At 40.4% G+C, this 16,471-nt stretch overlaps 17 non-coding genes across 17 annotated transcripts; all 17 read right to left on the bottom strand.

The window, feature by feature from the left end:
• Window positions 1–666: 666 nt before the first annotated feature.
• Window positions 667–739, bottom strand: TRNAN-GUU (transfer RNA asparagine (anticodon GUU)). Its single transcript has one exon. It is a non-coding gene; the product is annotated as a tRNA-Asn (tRNA).
• Window positions 740–1,426: 687 nt separating this feature from the next.
• On the bottom strand, window positions 1,427–1,499 carry TRNAN-GUU (transfer RNA asparagine (anticodon GUU)). The gene has a single exon. It is a non-coding gene; the product is annotated as a tRNA-Asn (tRNA).
• Window positions 1,500–1,616: 117 nt separating this feature from the next.
• On the bottom strand, window positions 1,617–1,689 carry TRNAN-GUU (transfer RNA asparagine (anticodon GUU)). The gene has a single exon. It is a non-coding gene; the product is annotated as a tRNA-Asn (tRNA).
• A 498-nt stretch (window positions 1,690–2,187) lies between these two features.
• On the bottom strand, window positions 2,188–2,260 carry TRNAN-GUU (transfer RNA asparagine (anticodon GUU)). Its single transcript has one exon. It is a non-coding gene; the product is annotated as a tRNA-Asn (tRNA).
• A 499-nt stretch (window positions 2,261–2,759) lies between these two features.
• On the bottom strand, window positions 2,760–2,832 carry TRNAN-GUU (transfer RNA asparagine (anticodon GUU)). The gene has a single exon. It is a non-coding gene; the product is annotated as a tRNA-Asn (tRNA).
• A 689-nt stretch (window positions 2,833–3,521) lies between these two features.
• Window positions 3,522–3,594, bottom strand: TRNAN-GUU (transfer RNA asparagine (anticodon GUU)). Its single transcript has one exon. It is a non-coding gene; the product is annotated as a tRNA-Asn (tRNA).
• A 116-nt stretch (window positions 3,595–3,710) lies between these two features.
• TRNAN-GUU (transfer RNA asparagine (anticodon GUU)) lies at window positions 3,711–3,783 on the bottom strand. Its single transcript has one exon. It is a non-coding gene; the product is annotated as a tRNA-Asn (tRNA).
• A 1,074-nt stretch (window positions 3,784–4,857) lies between these two features.
• On the bottom strand, window positions 4,858–4,930 carry TRNAN-GUU (transfer RNA asparagine (anticodon GUU)). The gene has a single exon. It is a non-coding gene; the product is annotated as a tRNA-Asn (tRNA).
• A 689-nt stretch (window positions 4,931–5,619) lies between these two features.
• On the bottom strand, window positions 5,620–5,692 carry TRNAN-GUU (transfer RNA asparagine (anticodon GUU)). The gene has a single exon. It is a non-coding gene; the product is annotated as a tRNA-Asn (tRNA).
• Window positions 5,693–5,808: 116 nt separating this feature from the next.
• On the bottom strand, window positions 5,809–5,881 carry TRNAN-GUU (transfer RNA asparagine (anticodon GUU)). Its single transcript has one exon. It is a non-coding gene; the product is annotated as a tRNA-Asn (tRNA).
• Window positions 5,882–7,799: 1,918 nt separating this feature from the next.
• Window positions 7,800–7,872, bottom strand: TRNAN-GUU (transfer RNA asparagine (anticodon GUU)). Its single transcript has one exon. It is a non-coding gene; the product is annotated as a tRNA-Asn (tRNA).
• Window positions 7,873–8,386: 514 nt separating this feature from the next.
• On the bottom strand, window positions 8,387–8,460 carry TRNAI-AAU (transfer RNA isoleucine (anticodon AAU)). Its single transcript has one exon. It is a non-coding gene; the product is annotated as a tRNA-Ile (tRNA).
• Window positions 8,461–8,532: 72 nt separating this feature from the next.
• On the bottom strand, window positions 8,533–8,606 carry TRNAI-AAU (transfer RNA isoleucine (anticodon AAU)). The gene has a single exon. It is a non-coding gene; the product is annotated as a tRNA-Ile (tRNA).
• Window positions 8,607–8,826: 220 nt separating this feature from the next.
• Window positions 8,827–8,900, bottom strand: TRNAI-AAU (transfer RNA isoleucine (anticodon AAU)). The gene has a single exon. It is a non-coding gene; the product is annotated as a tRNA-Ile (tRNA).
• Window positions 8,901–8,973: 73 nt separating this feature from the next.
• On the bottom strand, window positions 8,974–9,047 carry TRNAI-AAU (transfer RNA isoleucine (anticodon AAU)). Its single transcript has one exon. It is a non-coding gene; the product is annotated as a tRNA-Ile (tRNA).
• A 73-nt stretch (window positions 9,048–9,120) lies between these two features.
• TRNAI-AAU (transfer RNA isoleucine (anticodon AAU)) lies at window positions 9,121–9,194 on the bottom strand. Its single transcript has one exon. It is a non-coding gene; the product is annotated as a tRNA-Ile (tRNA).
• Window positions 9,195–9,414: 220 nt separating this feature from the next.
• Window positions 9,415–9,488, bottom strand: TRNAI-AAU (transfer RNA isoleucine (anticodon AAU)). The gene has a single exon. It is a non-coding gene; the product is annotated as a tRNA-Ile (tRNA).
• Between the last annotated feature and the right edge of the window lie 6,983 nt (window positions 9,489–16,471).

Genomic DNA, 16,471 nt, shown 5'->3' with positions numbered 1-16,471 from the left:
TTATTCGACGATTAATTTTTCATTCTCGTTCGTTCACAACTAACTATTCTTAAAGTATAATAATGATACGGAATGAACGCGAGTAAAATAAGTTGCCGCCACCGGATGGACTCGAACCATCAACCTTTCGGTTAACAGCCGAACGCGCTAACCATTGCTCCACGGAGGCTTCGATTCATTCGGAAACATATTATTCGACGATTTATTTTTCATTCTCGTACGTTCACAACTAACTATTCTTAAAATATAATAATGATACGGAATGAACGCGAGTAAAATACGACTCCGCCACCGGATGGACTCGAACCATCAACCTTTCAGTTAACAGCCAAACGCGCTAACCATTGCGCCACGGAGGCTTCGATTCATTCGGAAACATATTATTCGACGATTTATTTTTCATTCTCGTACGTTCACAACTAACTATTCTTAAAATATAATAATGATACGGAATGAACGCGAGTAAAATAAGACTCCGCCACCGGATGGATTCGAACCATCAACCTTTCGGTTAACAGCCGAACTCGCTAACCATTGCGCCACGGAGGCTGCGATTCACTCGGAAACATATTATTCGACGATTTATTTTTCATTCTCGTACGTTCACAACTAACTATTCTTAAAATATAATAATGATACGGAATGAACGCGAGTAAAATACGACTCCGCCACCGGATGGATTCGAACCATCAACCTTTCGGTTAACAGCCGAACGCGCTAACCATTGCGCCACGGAGGCTTCGATTCACTCGGAAACATATTATTCGACGATTTATTTTTCATTCTAGTAAGTTCACAACTAACTATTCTTAAAATATAAAAATGATACGGAATGAACGCGAGTAAATTACTACTTCGCAACCGGATGGACTCGAACCATCAACCTTTCAGTTAACAGCCAAACGCGCTAACCATTGCGCCACGGAGGCTTCGATTCATTCGGAAACATATTATTCGACGATTTATTTTTCATTCTCGTACGTTCACAACTAACTATTCTTAAAATATAATAATGATACGGAATGAACGCGAGTAAAATAAGACTCCGCCACCGGATGGATTCGAACCATCAACCTTTTGGTTAACAGCCGAACTCGCTAACCATTGCGCCACGGAGGCTTCGGTTGTAATGGAAACGTATTATTCGACGATTAATTTTTCATTCTCGTACGTTCACAACCAACTATTCTTAAAATATAATAATGATACGGAATGAACGCAAGTAAAGTAAGACTCCGCCACCGGATGGACTCGAACCTTCAACCTTACGGTTAACAGCCGAACGCGCTAACCATTGCGCCACGGAGGCTTCGATTCATTCGTAAACATATTATTCGACGATTTATTTTTCATTATCGTACGTTCACAACCAACTATTCTTAAAATATAATAATGATACGGAATGAACGCAAGTAAAGTAAGACTCCGCCACCGGATGGACTCGAACCATCAACCTTTCGGTTAACAGCCGAACGCGCTAACCATTGCGCCACGGAGGCTTCAGTTCAAATGGAAACGTATTATTCGACGATTAATTTTTCATTCTCGTTCGTTCACAACTAACTATTCTTAAAATATAATAATGATACGGAATGAACGCGAGTAAAATAAGTTGCCGCCACCGGATGGACTCGAACCATCAACCTTTCGGTTAACAGCCGAACGCGCTAACCATTGCGCCACGGAGGCTTCGGTTCAAATGGAAACGTATTATTCGACGATTAATTTTTCATTCTCGTTCGTTCACAACTAACTATTCTTAAAATATAATAATGATACGGAATGAACGCGAGTAAAACAAGTAGCGCCGCCGCCGGATGGACTCGAACCATCAACCTTTCGATTAACAGCCGAACGCGCTAACCATTGCGCCACGGAGGCACGGTTCAAATGGAAACGTATTATTCGACGATTAATTTTTCATTCTCGTACGTTCACAACTAACTATTCTTAAAATATAATAATGATACGGAATGAACGCTAGTAAAGTAAGACTCCGCCACCGGATGGACTCGAACCATCAACCTTTCGGTTAACAGCCGAACGCGCTAACCATTGCGCCACGGACGCTTCGATTAACTCGGAAACATATTATTCGACGATTTATTTTTCATTCTCGTAAGTTCACAACTAATTATTCTTAAAATATAAAAATGATACGGAATGAACGCGAGTAAATTAAGACTGCGCCACCGGATGGACTCGAACCATCAACCTTTCGGTTAACAGCCGAACGCGCTAACCATTGCGCCACGGAGGCTTCGATTCATTCGGAAACATATTATTCGACGATTTATTTTTCATTCTCGTAAGTTCACAACTAACTATTCTTAAAATATAATAATGATACGGAATGAACGCGAGTAAAATAAGACTCCGCCACCGGATGGACTCGAACCATCAACCTTTCGGTTAACAGCCGAACGCGCTAACCATTGCGCCACGGAGACTTCGATTCATTCGGAAACATATTATTCGACGATTTATTTCTCATTCTCGTACGTTCACAACTAACTATTCCTAAAATATAATAATGATACGGAATGAACGCGAGTAAAATAAGTAGCGCCGCCACCGGATGGACTCGAGCCATCAACCTTTCGGTTAACAGCCTAACGCGCTAACCATTGCGCCACGGAGGCTTCGGTTGAAATGGAAACGTATTATTCGACGATTAATTTTTCATTCTCGTAAGTTCACAACCAACTATTCTTAAAATATAATAATGATACGGAATGAACGCTAGTAAAGTAAGACTCCGCCACCGGATGGACTCGAACCATCAACCTTTCGGTTAACAGCCGAACGCGCTAACCATTGCGCCACGGAGGCTTCGATTCATTCGGAAACATATTATTCGACGATTTATTTTTCATTCTCGTAAGTTCACAACTAACTATTCTTAAAATATAATAATGATACGGAATGAACGCGAGTAAAATACGACTCCGCCACCGGATGGACTCGAACCACCAACCTTTCAGTTAACAGCCAAACGCGCTAACCATTGCGCCACGGAGGCTTCGATTCATTCGGAAACATATTATTCGACGATTTATTTTTCATTCTCGTACGTTCACAACTAACTATTCTTAAAATATAATAATGATACGGAATGAACGCGAGTAAAATAAATAGCGCCACCACCGGATGGACTCGAGCCATCAACCTTTCGGTTAACAGCCGAACGCGCTAACCATTGCGCCACGGAGGCTTCGATTCACTCGGAAACATATTATTCGACGATTTATTTCTCATCCTCGTACGTTCACAACTAACTATTCCTAAAATATAATAATGATACGGAATGAACGCGAGTAAAATAAGACTCCGCCACCAGATGGACTCGAACCATCAACCTTTCGGTTAACAGCCGAACGCGCTAACCATTGCGCCACGGAGGCTTCGATTCATTCGTAAACATATTATTCGACGATTTATTTTTCATTATCGTACGTTCACAACCAACTATTCTTAAAATATAATAATGATACGGAATGAACGCAAGTAAAGTAAGACTCCGCCACCGGATGGACTCGAACCATCAACCTTTCGGTTAACAGCCGAACGCGCTAACCATTGCGCCACGGAGGCACGGTTCAAATGGAAACGTATTATTCGACGATTAATTTTTCATTCTCGTTCGTTCACAACTAACTATTCTTAAAATATAATAATGATACGGAATGAACGCGAGTAAAATAAGATGCCGCCACCGGATGGACTCGAACCATCAACCTTTCGGTTAACAGCCGAACGCGCTAACCATTGCGCCACGGAGGCTTCGATTCATTCGGAAACATATTATTCGACGATTTATTTCTCATTCTCGTACGTTCACAACTAACTATTCCTAAAATATAATAATGATACGGAATGAACGCGAGTAAAATAAGTAGCGCCGCCACCGGATGGACTCGAGCCATCAACCTTTCGGTTAACAGCCTAATGCGCTAACCATTGCGCCACGGAGGCTTCGGTTGAAATGGAAACGTATTATTCGACGATTAATTTTTCATTCTCGTACGTTCACAACCAACTATTCCTAAAATATAATAATGATACGGAATGAACGCGATTAAAATAAGTAGCGCCGCCACCGGATGGACTCGAGCCATCAACCTTTCGGTTAACAGCCTAACGCGCTAACCATTGCGCCACGGAGGCTTCGGTTGAAATGGAAACGTATTATTCGACGATTAATTTTTCATTCTCGTACGTTCACAACCAACTATTCTTAAAATATAATAATGATACGGAATGAACGCGAGTAAAATAAGTAGCGCCGCCGCCGGATGGACTCGAACCATCAACCTTTCGGTTAACAGCCGAACACGCTAACCATTGCGCCACGGAGGCTTCAGTTCAAATGGAAACGTATTATTCGACGATTAATTTTTCATTCTCGTTCGTTCACAACTAACTATTCTTAAAATATAATAATGATACGGAATGAACGCGAGTAAAATAAGTTGCCGCCATCGGATGGACTCGAACCATCAACCTTTCGGTTAACAGCCGAACGCGCTAACCATTGCGCCACGGAGGCTTCGGTTCAAATGGAAACGTATTATTCGACGATTAATTTTTCATTCTCGTTCGTTCACAACTAACTATTCTTAAAATATAATAATGATACGGAATGAACGCGAGTAAAATAAGTAGCGCCGCCGCCGGATGGACTCGAACCATCAACCTTTCGATTAACAGCCGAACGCGCTAACCATTGCGCCACGGAGGCACGGTTCAAATGGAAACGTATTATTCGACGATTAATTTTTCATTCTCGTACGTTCACAACTAACTATTCTTAAAATATAATAATGATACGGAATGAACGCTAGTAAAGTAAGACTCCGCCACCGGATGGACTCGAACCATCAACCTTTCGGTTAACAGCCGAACGCGCTAACCATTGCGCCACGGAGGCTTCGATTCATTCGGAAACATATTATTCGACGATTTATTTTTCATTCTCGTAAGTTCACAACTAACTATTCTTAAAATATAATAATGATACGGAATGAACGCGAGTAAAATAAGACTCCGCCACCGGATGGACTCGAACCATCAACCTTTCGGTAAACAGCCGAACGCGCTAACCATTGCGCCACGGAGGCTTCGATTCATTCGGAAACATATTATTCGACGATTTATTTCTCATTCTCGTACGTTCACAACTAACTATTCCTAAAATATAATAATGATACGGAATGAACGCGAGTAAAATAAGTAGCGCCGCCACCGGATGGACTCGAGCCATCAACCTTTCGGTTAACAGCCTAACGCGCTAACCATTGCGCCACGGAGGCTTCGGTTGAAATGGAAACGTATTATTCGACGATTAATTTTTCATTCTCGTAAGTTCACAACCAACTATTCTTAAAATATAATAATGATACGGAATGAACGCTAGTAAAGTAAGACTCCGCCACCGGATGGACTCGAACCATCAACCTTTCGGTTAACAGCCGAACGCGCTAACCATTGCGCCACGGACGCTTCGATTAATTCGGAAACATATTATTCGACGATTTATTTTTCATTCTCGTAAGTTCACAACTAATTATTCTTAAAATATAAAAATGATACGGAATGAACGCGAGTAAATTAAGACTCCGCCACCGGATGGACTCGAACCATCAACCTTTCGGTTAACAGCCGAACGCGCTAACCATTGCGCCACGGAGGCACGGTTCAAATGGAAACGTATTATTCGACGATTAATTTTTCATTCTCGTACGTTCACAACTAACTATTCTTAAAATATAAAAATGATACGAAATGAACGCGAGTAAAATAAGACTCCGCCACCGGATGGACTCGAACCATCAACCTTTCGGTTAACAGCCGAACGCGCTAACCATTGCGCCACGGAGGCTTCGACTCATTTGGAAACATATTATTCGACGATTTATTTCTCATTCTCGTACGTTCACAACTAACTATTCCTAAAATATAACAAGTTGGCAAGCCAAAATATATCTCTCCTCGGTAGAATTGTCCCTAGTGGTATTAATTTCTCGAGATAACCCTTTAAGATATATCTCAGCAATTTAGAGTTATTTGTTAAAAATATTAACCCATTTCTATCCCGCGCGGTATAAAATTTTATTTATAATTAAAATAATTGAGACGAAACGACCAATTTTAATTTATTCAGAATATCATAAGTTAAGTAGTTACAACAGTAAGTTAGACGTACTATAACAATGCACAATTGAATTAAACCCTTTTACAGAACAAGTTTATCAGTTAAATATAATACGAAGCAAATTTTAATGAAAGAAATATCTACAGAGGCTTTTTGGAATTACTCGCTTACGAAATACTTGCCGCATCTTTAACGCTCATTTTATTTCAACACTCGCCCTTGATGAAGATACCGTAGATATCTGGTAGTGGACGACTCGTTCACTTCCTGTTGACGTTGTGACGCATACCACATGAAAAAGACCAATGCCGTCCAATTTCCAATATCATATAATGACTCGCACACCCAAGAAATCATTGACTGCGTTAGAAATCGTAGATATCCAAATATCCACACCAAATGTATTTACAAGAAGCAAAAACCTTACCATCAACAAAGCACAGAGAGCCACTTGACTAACCGCCACCTCTTAAAGCAATTAACGTTAAATTATCTCCTTTGAATTAACAGAACTATATATAGGTCGTTAAGAAAGTGGACCACCCACAGGGTCTACCCTTTAACCCTCTAATCTCGGCTGACTGCGCTAAAACAAGATTTAACCTTTAAAAAATACCAGATTAGGCCTTCATAAATTCATTAATAAAAAAAGACTTTATTACCTATTATGCTTACGATGCCTGTCTTAATTTCAGTGAATCTAAGCAGCTATCGGTGGTTCTGTGGTAGAGCGCTCGACTGCCAAGCCGAATGGTCTGGGTTCGAAACCTGGGTGGCGCATTTGTTTTTAATCAATAGAGAAACGCTAAATTAGAATTTCTTCGATGCAATAATTTCAATTTCAATTCTATTTCAATTAAACCAAAATTTCGTACTCTATTAAATACGCTTCCGATAAAGCTGAAGGTCTAATTTTCAATTAGGCGTAACAAGTGTCGGTGGTTCTGTGGTAGAACGTCCGCCTGTCAATCAGGAGGTCTCGGGTTCAAATCCCGCCCGATGCGATCGCAAATTGATACTAAGACGAATACCGTGTACAACAGGTGGAAACCCAGCCATTGGACGTTGAGAGGTAGCATTACACTCAGCACTCGGTCCGTCCCAAAGTCATTAAGAAGAAGTTGGAGAGAAAACGCCCATATAAACACAACAGACTCAACATGCACAACCATCAGAACACAAACACAACAAATTCAACACTCACAACCTACGCATAAACATTACAAAAACCGTAATACACCAAACCGTCACGACGGTGAGCGAAAAAACACCATCCAAACCAAAACGCTAATGCATCCGTTAACGCTCACCGTCACACGGTGGTTTTGCCAACCCTTTGAGAAACTGCGTACGCAGTGATTACACTTTGCACCGAAAATGCGAACGCGTTCGCAGTCCTGACAGAAAGACAGACCCACCCACAGACCCACCCACAGACCCGAGTAAAATAAGACTCCGCCACCGGATGGACTCGAACTATCAACCTTTCGGTTAACAGCCGAACGCGCTAACCATTGCGCCACGGGGGCACGGTTCAAATGGAAACGTATTATTCGACGATTTATTTTTCATTCTCGTACGTTCACAACTAACTATTCTTAAAATATAATAATGATACGGAATGAACGCGAGTAAAATAAGACGCCGCCACCGGATGGACTCGAACCATCAACCTTTCGGTTAACAGCCGAACGCGCTAACCATTGCGCCACGGAGGCTTCGGTTCAAATGGAAACGTATTATTCGACGATTAATTTTTCATTCTCGTACGTTCACAACTAACTATTCTTAAAGAGATACACACACATCGGTGTCGACCCGAGGCCGTAGACACCAGCACACACACAATAACTGATTAATCAGGGCGAGATATGTGTAACGGCCACGCCAACGGGGGGATACGTGGGGACAGGGGTGGGGACACCCTTTGCGGAAGTATTCCGACCACCCGTTAGGGGATTGGTGGTCGTCCTCACACGGCCATCCACAAACTCTGCCTCCCGGACGCCTGGGATTACAGGAGTGAGCCACTACTCCCGGCATTAAATTAATTCTTCTCCTTGGCCCATGGGGGGATCGAACCCACGACCTTCGCGTTATTAGCACGACGCTCTAACCAACTGAGCTAATGTGCCGATAACCAACTGAGCTAATGGGCCATTCCGATGAATTTCGATGAAATCTTTCCCGCATTTTTAAAAATAGTCTTTCAAAACCAATTCTTCTTCTCTTTGGCCCATGGGGGGATCGAACCCACGACCTTCGCGTTATTAGCACGACGCTCTAACCAGCTGAGCTAATGGGCCTTTCCAATGAATTCCGATGAAATCTTTCCCACCTTTTGAAAATAATAGTTTAAAAGCAATTCTTCTTCTCTTTGGCCCATGGTGGGATCGAACCCACGACCTTCGCGTTATTAGCACGACGCTCTAACCAACTGAGCTAATGGGCCATTCCGATGAATTTCGAGGAAATCTTTAACGCATTTTTAAAAATAGTCTTTCAAAAGCAATTCTTCTTCTCTTTGGCCCAAGGGGGAATCGAACCCACGACCTTCGCGTTATTAGCACGACGCTCCAACCAACTGAGCTAATGGGCCATTCCGATGAATTTCGATGAAATCTTTCCCGCATTTTTAAAAATAGACTTTCAAAACCAATTCTTCTTCTCTTTGGCCCATGGGGGGATCGAACCCACGACCTTCGCGTTATTAGCACGACGCTCTAACCAACTGAGCTAATGGGCCATTCCGATGAATTTCGATGAAATCTTTCCCGCATTTTTAAAAATAGTCTTTCAAAACCAAATCTTCTTCTCTTTGGCCCATGGGGGGATCGAACCCACGACCTTCGCGTTATTAGCACGACGCTCTAACCAACTGAGCTAATGGGCCATTTCGATGAATTTCGATGAAATCTTTCCCGCATTTTTAAAAATAGTCTTTCAAAACCAATTCTTCTTCTCTTTGGCCCATGGGGGGATCGAACCCACGACCTTCGCGTTATTAGCACGACGCTCTAACCAACTGAGCTAATGGGCCTTTCCAATGAATTTCTATGAAATCTTTCCCGCATTTTTAAAAATAGACTTTCAAAACCAATTCTTCTTCTCTTTGGCCCATGGGGGGATCGAACCCACGACCTTCGCGTTATTAGCACGACCCTCTAACCAACTGAGCTAATGGGCCATTCCGATGAATTTCGATGAAATCTTTCCCGCATTTTTAAAAATAGTCTTTCAAAACCAATTCTTCTTCTCTTTGGCCCATGGGGGGATCGAACCCACGACCTTCGCGTTATTAGCACGACGCTCTAACCAACTGAGCTAATGGGCCTTTCCAATGAATTTCTATGAAATCTTACCCACCTTTTTAAAATTAGTCGTTTCGAAAACAAATTCTTCTTCTCTTTGGCTCATGGGGGATCGAACCCACGATTTTCGCGTTATTAGAACGACGCTCTAACCAACTGAGCTAATGGGCCTTTCCAACGAATTTCGGTGAAATCTTTCCCGCATTTTTAAAAATAGTCGTTTCAATTAAATTAATTCTTCTCTTTGGCCAATGGGGGGATCGAACCCACGACCTTCGCGTTATTAACACGACGCTCTAACCAACTGAGCTAATGGGCCTTTACAATAACTTTTGATGAAATCTTTCCCGCCTTTTTAAAAACAGTCGTTTAAAACAGTTCCTCCGTCTCATTGGCTCATGGGGAGATCAAACCAACGACCTTCGCGTTATTAGCACGACGCTCTAACCAACTGAGCTAATGAGCCTTTCCAATAATTTTCGAAGAAATCTTTCCCGCCTTTTTAAAAATAGTCGATTAAAACAGTTCCTTCATCTCATTGGCTCATGGGGGGGATCGAACCCACGACCTTCGCGTTATTAGCACGACGCTATAACCAACTGAGTTAATAAGCCTTTCCAGTGAATTTCGATGAAATCTTTCCCACCTTTTTAAAATTAGTCGTTTCGAAAACCAATTCATATTCTCTTTGGCCCATGGGGGGATCGAACCCATGACCTTCGCGTTATTAGCACGACGCTCTAACCAACTTAGCTAAAGGGCCTTTCCATTGAATTTCGATGAAATCTTTCCCGCCTTTGTAAAATTAGTCGTTTCGAAAACAAATTGTTATTCTCTTTGGCCCATGGGGGGATCGAACCCACGACCTTCGCGTTATTAGCACGACGCTCTAACCAACTGAGTTAATGGGCCTTTCCAGTGGCTGTCGATGAAATCTTTCCCACCTTTTTAAAATTAGTCGTTTCGAAAACAAATTCTTATTCTCTTTGGCCCATGGGGGGATCGAACCCACGGCCTGCGCGTTATTAGCACGACGCTCTTACCAACTGAGTTAATGGGCCTTTCTAATGAATTTCGATGAAATCTTTCCCGCCTTTTTAAAAAAAGTCGTTTCGAAAACACGTTCGTCTTCTCTTTGGCCCATGGGGGGATCGAACCCACGACCCTCGCGTTATTAGCACGACGCTCTAACCAACTGAGTTAATGCGCCTTTCCAGTGAATTTCGATGAAATCTTTCCCACCTTTTTAAAATTAGTCGTTTCGAAAACAAATTCTTCTTCTCTTTGACTCATGGGGGATCGAACCCACGACCTTCGCGTTATTAGCACGACGATCTGACCAACTGAGCTAATGGGCCTTTCCAATGATATTCGATGAAATCTTTCCCGCCTTTTGAAAAATAGTCGTTTCGAAAACAAATTCGTCTTCTCTTTGGCCTATGGGGGGATCGAACCCACGACCTTCGCGTTATTAGCACGACGCTCTAACCAACTGAGTTAATAAGCCTTTCCAGTGAATTTCGATGAAATCTTTCCCACCTTTTTAAAATTAGTCGTTTCGAAAACCAATTCATATTCTCTTTGGCCCATGGGGGGATCGAACCCATGACCTTCGCGGTATTAGCACGACGCTCTAACCAACTTAGCTAATGGGCCTTTCCATTGAATTTCGATGAAATCTTTCCCGCCTTTGTAAAATTAGTCGTTTCGAAAACAAATTGTTATTCTCTTTGGCCCATGGGGGGATCGAACCCACGACCTTCGCGTTATTAGCACGACGCTCTAACCAACTGAGTTAATGGGCCTTTCCAGTGGATGTCGATGAAATCTTTCCCACCTTTTTAAAATTAGTCGTTTCGAAAACAAATTCTTATTCTCTTTGGCCCATGGGGGGATCGAACCCACGGCCTGCGCGTTATTAGCACGACGCTCTTACCAACTGAGTTAATGGGCCTTTCCAGTGAATTTCGATGAAATCTTTCCCGCCTCTTTAAAAATAGTCGTTTCGAAAACAAGTTCGTCTTCTCTTTCGCCCATGGGGGGATCGAACCCACGACCCTCGCGTTATTAGCACGACGCTCTAACCAACTGAGTTAATGCGCCTTTCCAGTGAATTTCGATGAAATCTTTCCCACCTTTTTAAAATTAGTCGTTTCGAAAACAAATTCTTCTTCTCTTTGACTCATGGGGGATCGAACCCACGACCTTCGCGTTATTAGCACGACGATCTGACCAACTGAGCTAATGGGCCTTTCCAATGACTTTCGATGAAATCTTTCCCGCCTTTTGAAAAATAGTCGTTTCGAAAACAAATTCGTCTTCTCTTTGGCCTATGGGGGGGATCGAACCCACGACCTTCGCGTTATTAGCACGATGCTTTTTTTTATTTAGGATTCGAACCTAGAATATTCTGCTCCGTAGGCAGACTCCTTTAGATTTGACAGTCGCCAGCCAGATTTCCCGTACGGTACTGATGAATTACAAATAGAACGAAACCGGTCTGCCGTTGGAATTTCTGGCTATTTTATTTATTTTTAATTTAGTTTATTACTCGAAGATCTATTTGATCCGAGTTTCGCGTTTTTTGCTCGAAGACCTATTGGTACGAGTTATTAGTAAGTTTTTTAATTTCTTCAAATTTGCTTAGGATTTAACTATATTATCCCTTTTAATTATGGACTTACATACTTATTCGCATATTTTACAATGTATCAACTACATCTTGTGCACAGATGCGTAGGTTTTCTATTTCTGTAGATTTTTCATCTATAATAAAATCTTCAAAGCTTATATCTCTAAAAGTATAGCTATGGAACTGTAGTGATGTATTTAGTCGTTGCTGAAGAGTAAATATATTTACAAATGTTTTATAATATTCATCCTAGGAAAAATGTATCATTAGAAATTTTGGTGACTGACAAGGGTTAGATCTTCTAATCAAGTTATATTACAATATCATTACTAACCTCTTTTTTCGTTTTTATCCGCCCTTTGTTTTGCTAAATCGATTTTTGATTTAGGTATTATTCTACTTGATGGTATATTAGTGAAAATGTCTGCTACAAATGCGCGAACTTGGTGTAGGATGCCAATTTTTTCTATTTATTATTCTAGCCCAGAGGCGCGTTCTCTTTTTGGGAATTCGATGGAAACTAATTTCTGGGGTTCCGTAAATAATTTTGCAAGCTACCACGCTGCGCCAAACCATCTTTAAAGTAAATATTGATGTTTTGAAGTTAAACATAAATTTTCTCCATATAAAACTGCTGGCCACGATTTCTAAGATGGCGGGTCACGAAACAAAGGTGTATTTTGCGCATGTGCGATTTCAACCCCCTGCTCATCCCCAATATTTGACCAAAAAGGAATATTGCTAGAAACGTCAGGGAGTGTTAAAAATTAGTATAAAATTCGGGGAATTTTATCTTGGTTGCAAATAGTTTGACAAATTGCCAAATTTGAAATAAAATAAGTCGGGAAAAATCCACGGAAATATATAGACAAAAACCCAGAAAATGGCAAGGAAAAACCGGGAAAAGTCAGGGAATTTGAATCTGAAAACAAACAAACAAACAGCTTTCTATAGGGAAGTCTTTAATTTAAAAACCGGGAAATTTTAGGAAATTAAAAAGCACGTTTTTTCGAATCATATTTTACAAAACGTTTTATTGATAATGTCAAGGGGGATACTCAAAAACGTTCCAAAAATGTTTCATCCTTTCTTTATTCTACACTGTTAAAAATTGCTGTAGCTTCCTGTTAAATTCCTGTTAAATTTTAACAGGTAAATTCCAGTACCAACTTTTACCGTTAGAGTTACTAGATAGTTGCTGTACGCAACAGCTATAGTCCTGTTCGTCAATTAACCGTTATATTAACAGTAAATGTTCGGTAACCGACGGCTTGAGCCCGCCATCTTGTGGAGGTTGCAGTTTTTACTAGTTTCAAAGTGTAACGGCTTTGCTGTGGTGCAATTGAAGATGATCGTATCACGGAACACAAATTCTCATCAAATACAAAATAGTGAGTAGAATTTTAAATTTAACCAGTATATTTGTGTGGCAGGAAAGTAAATTTAAAGGGTGACAGGAAGAAGAAAACCTAACCCTTAGAGTATTAAATAGCAGAAAATTCACGTTTATAATTTAATTTCACCGAAATACAAGTGTTAACGAACGTTGACAGATTTTATTTTATTAATTGATTTGAAAATTTGAACTTTAAATTTTTTAAATTGTATAAGTATTTTTAGTAAAAACAATCTTGGTGAGGTTTATGCACTTTTTGATGTTTTAAAAATTTTGTTCACATAACCTGATTTTATTCAATTGCTGTATCATGTTTTACAAATAAAAAAGTTCATCAATAATTTAGTTTTATCTATTTAAATTTAAAATTGCCATTCATGTACAATTATCATGTAGTAATTAATATTAGGAATTAATTTTGGGTAGGCCTATAGCCCCAGCATAATTTTTGCGACAACAGGATAATAAAGTTCTATTGTTAAATTACCGTAAACGTAATGGGAAATTTCCTGTTGGAACAACAGCAATTTAAAATTTACTGTTAATGGTACTTTATATTTCTCGTGTCTAGAACAGGTTTTTACTTGCTACGGTTACAGGAAAAACTACCTGTAATTTTACAGGAATTTTCCTGGTAATTTTCTGCCAGGTAAATTCCTGTAAATTTTAACAGCAATTTTTAACAGTGTATCGATGAATGAGCGCTGGATCATGTCGGGGGTAGCCATAGTCGTCCGCAGTTAGCCAGAGGAATTGTCCATTCATACGATTTAGTGAAAAAAATGCCCAATCAGTCGATACCGGATGTGGGGTGGCGGAGTAATCAGCACTTTCGCCTCACAACGACAGGATCCGGGTTCGATTCCAGCTTGATGCATTAGGTGAAAACTCGGAACTACTCGTCCTGCGTAACGTTTGCAAGTTCTCTCTACACTGGTTAAATGGGTTTCCCCTTCCATTTCTTGGAAATGAACATAAATTTGACTCTTATAAAAATTCCCTTCGTTTCTGTAGATTTTTAGTTCCACATCGAGATATATATATATCGAAGTGGGACTATTGCTATGGACGGATTGTCGTTAAGTGTTGTGTGTTTGTTTGTTTGTTTGTTTGGTGTGGAAAGCAACGACACGGCAGATGGCGCTGCGAAAATAATTTGAAATTTTGACGAAATCGGGATTCGAACTCACAGTTAAAAACTCCGAATAATGACGCCTTTACGCTCTCGGCCACTGGAAGCTTCCCATACTTTGTTCGGAACTTCTACTGTGGTAGAGCAGTGGTAGGTGGGCACACTCGCTTAAGATGCCTCGCTCGAAAGTGAGTACTCGAATTAACGAGCTCGAAAATTTTAAATGTTCGGGTGGTGAGCAGTGGTAGGTGGGCATACTCGCTTAAGATGCCTCGCTCGAAAGTGAGTACTCGAATAAACGAGCTCGAAAATTTTAAATGTTCGGGTGGTGAGCAGTGGTAGGTGGGCACACTCGCTTAAGATGCCTCGCTCGAAAGTCAGTACTCGAATAAACGAGCTCGAAAATTTTAAATGTTCGGGTGGTGAGCAGTGGTAGGTGGGCATACTCGCTTAAGATGCCTCGCTCGAAAGTGAGTACTCGAATAAACGAGCTCGAAAATTTTAAATGCCCTCTTCCCCATTATAAATGCTCTAAAAGCCCCACAATGAGATACTTATTTTCTTATTTAAATAAATCAACAAGAGACATTAAAAAACTTCATCACTCGTTACACCAAACAAAAGGTTCAAGACAAACTACGAGTTCAATCCACACTGACGAACTTCCTTTTGGGTAATAAAAGCAATAGAACCATAGAGAAACAATTATACATTGAACTCACTATCGGGAGAAGGTATTATATTATTAAGAACACACGTACGCTTAAAAAGTTAAAGCATTGAAGACTCTATTTCCCTTCACACACTTACGTACCGCCATTATTAATTATTGGACTCCCATACTCATCCAAAAACTAGGGGCATTCGGGCATATGTAGTTTTATATCTATGAAGGTAAATTTTTATTACGATAATCTTTGCCGTATACCATTCGCAAAACTTAGGTATATTAACTTACAAGTTCACGTAAAGACTACCCGTTTATAGCTCTACCACAAATAGATCGAAATTTAAAATATAGCTTTTTGTCAAATTACCTTGCAAGTTAAGTCAATAAATGACCTCAACAGCTTATGAATTGGTTTGCCCACCCATGTATCCTGAGGGTGGGCGGTGGCCTCTCTTTAACATAGGATGGTAAATAGTATATCTAACTATAGGAAATCACATGGGCTCAGCAGTTTTTATATTAGTTTGCCCACCCGGGTCTCCTGATGGTGGGCGGCATCCACCCTTTCACTTAGGGTGGCAATTTATATATATAACGATAAGAAATCACAAAGCCTCAAAAGCTTTGTATTAGTTTGCCTACCTGTGTCTACTAAGGGTGTATGACTTTGCCCATTCGAATACACTGATGTGGAACTAATATTACGGCCTGGGCCGACTTGTTACTTTCCGCGATTGACTATCATTAACCGAAATCGTTCAGTTTCAAACTAATGTTTGTTTATGTGACTTACAATATTTATTAATACTTTTCGTTATTGAAATATCCGGATATGATCGTACCACTTCCGTTTTCTCCGTTTAAAATTGACCACTTTTAACATAATTCCACCCAGCGCTAGATTACCATAAAACACTTCAAGGTCAAAATACTAGCTAGAATTTCCGGTAAATCGTAGGCGGGAATTTCGAATTTATCCTATTTTCTGTTGAATTCCTTAAGGTTTCTACGCGTGTTATATTAATCCATTTTAGAAATGTCTATTGCGTAAATTTTAAAGTGATCAATTAATATTTAAAGTAGATTATTATTTTTAATTATCATTATAGCGTATTTCTAGTTTAATGCTCCTAAACAAACATCAAGTCACACGTTTATGTGCGTCAACGTGGTAAT

Source organism: Leiobunum rupestre, chromosome 1 (genome assembly GCF_980474605.1).
Source record: "Leiobunum rupestre chromosome 1, qqLeiRupe1.1.hap1, whole genome shotgun sequence".
Classification (NCBI taxonomy): Eukaryota; Metazoa; Arthropoda; class Arachnida; order Opiliones; family Sclerosomatidae; genus Leiobunum; species Leiobunum rupestre.
The sequence above is the reverse complement of the archived record's forward strand: the minus strand, read 5'-3'. Positions and strand labels throughout refer to the sequence as shown.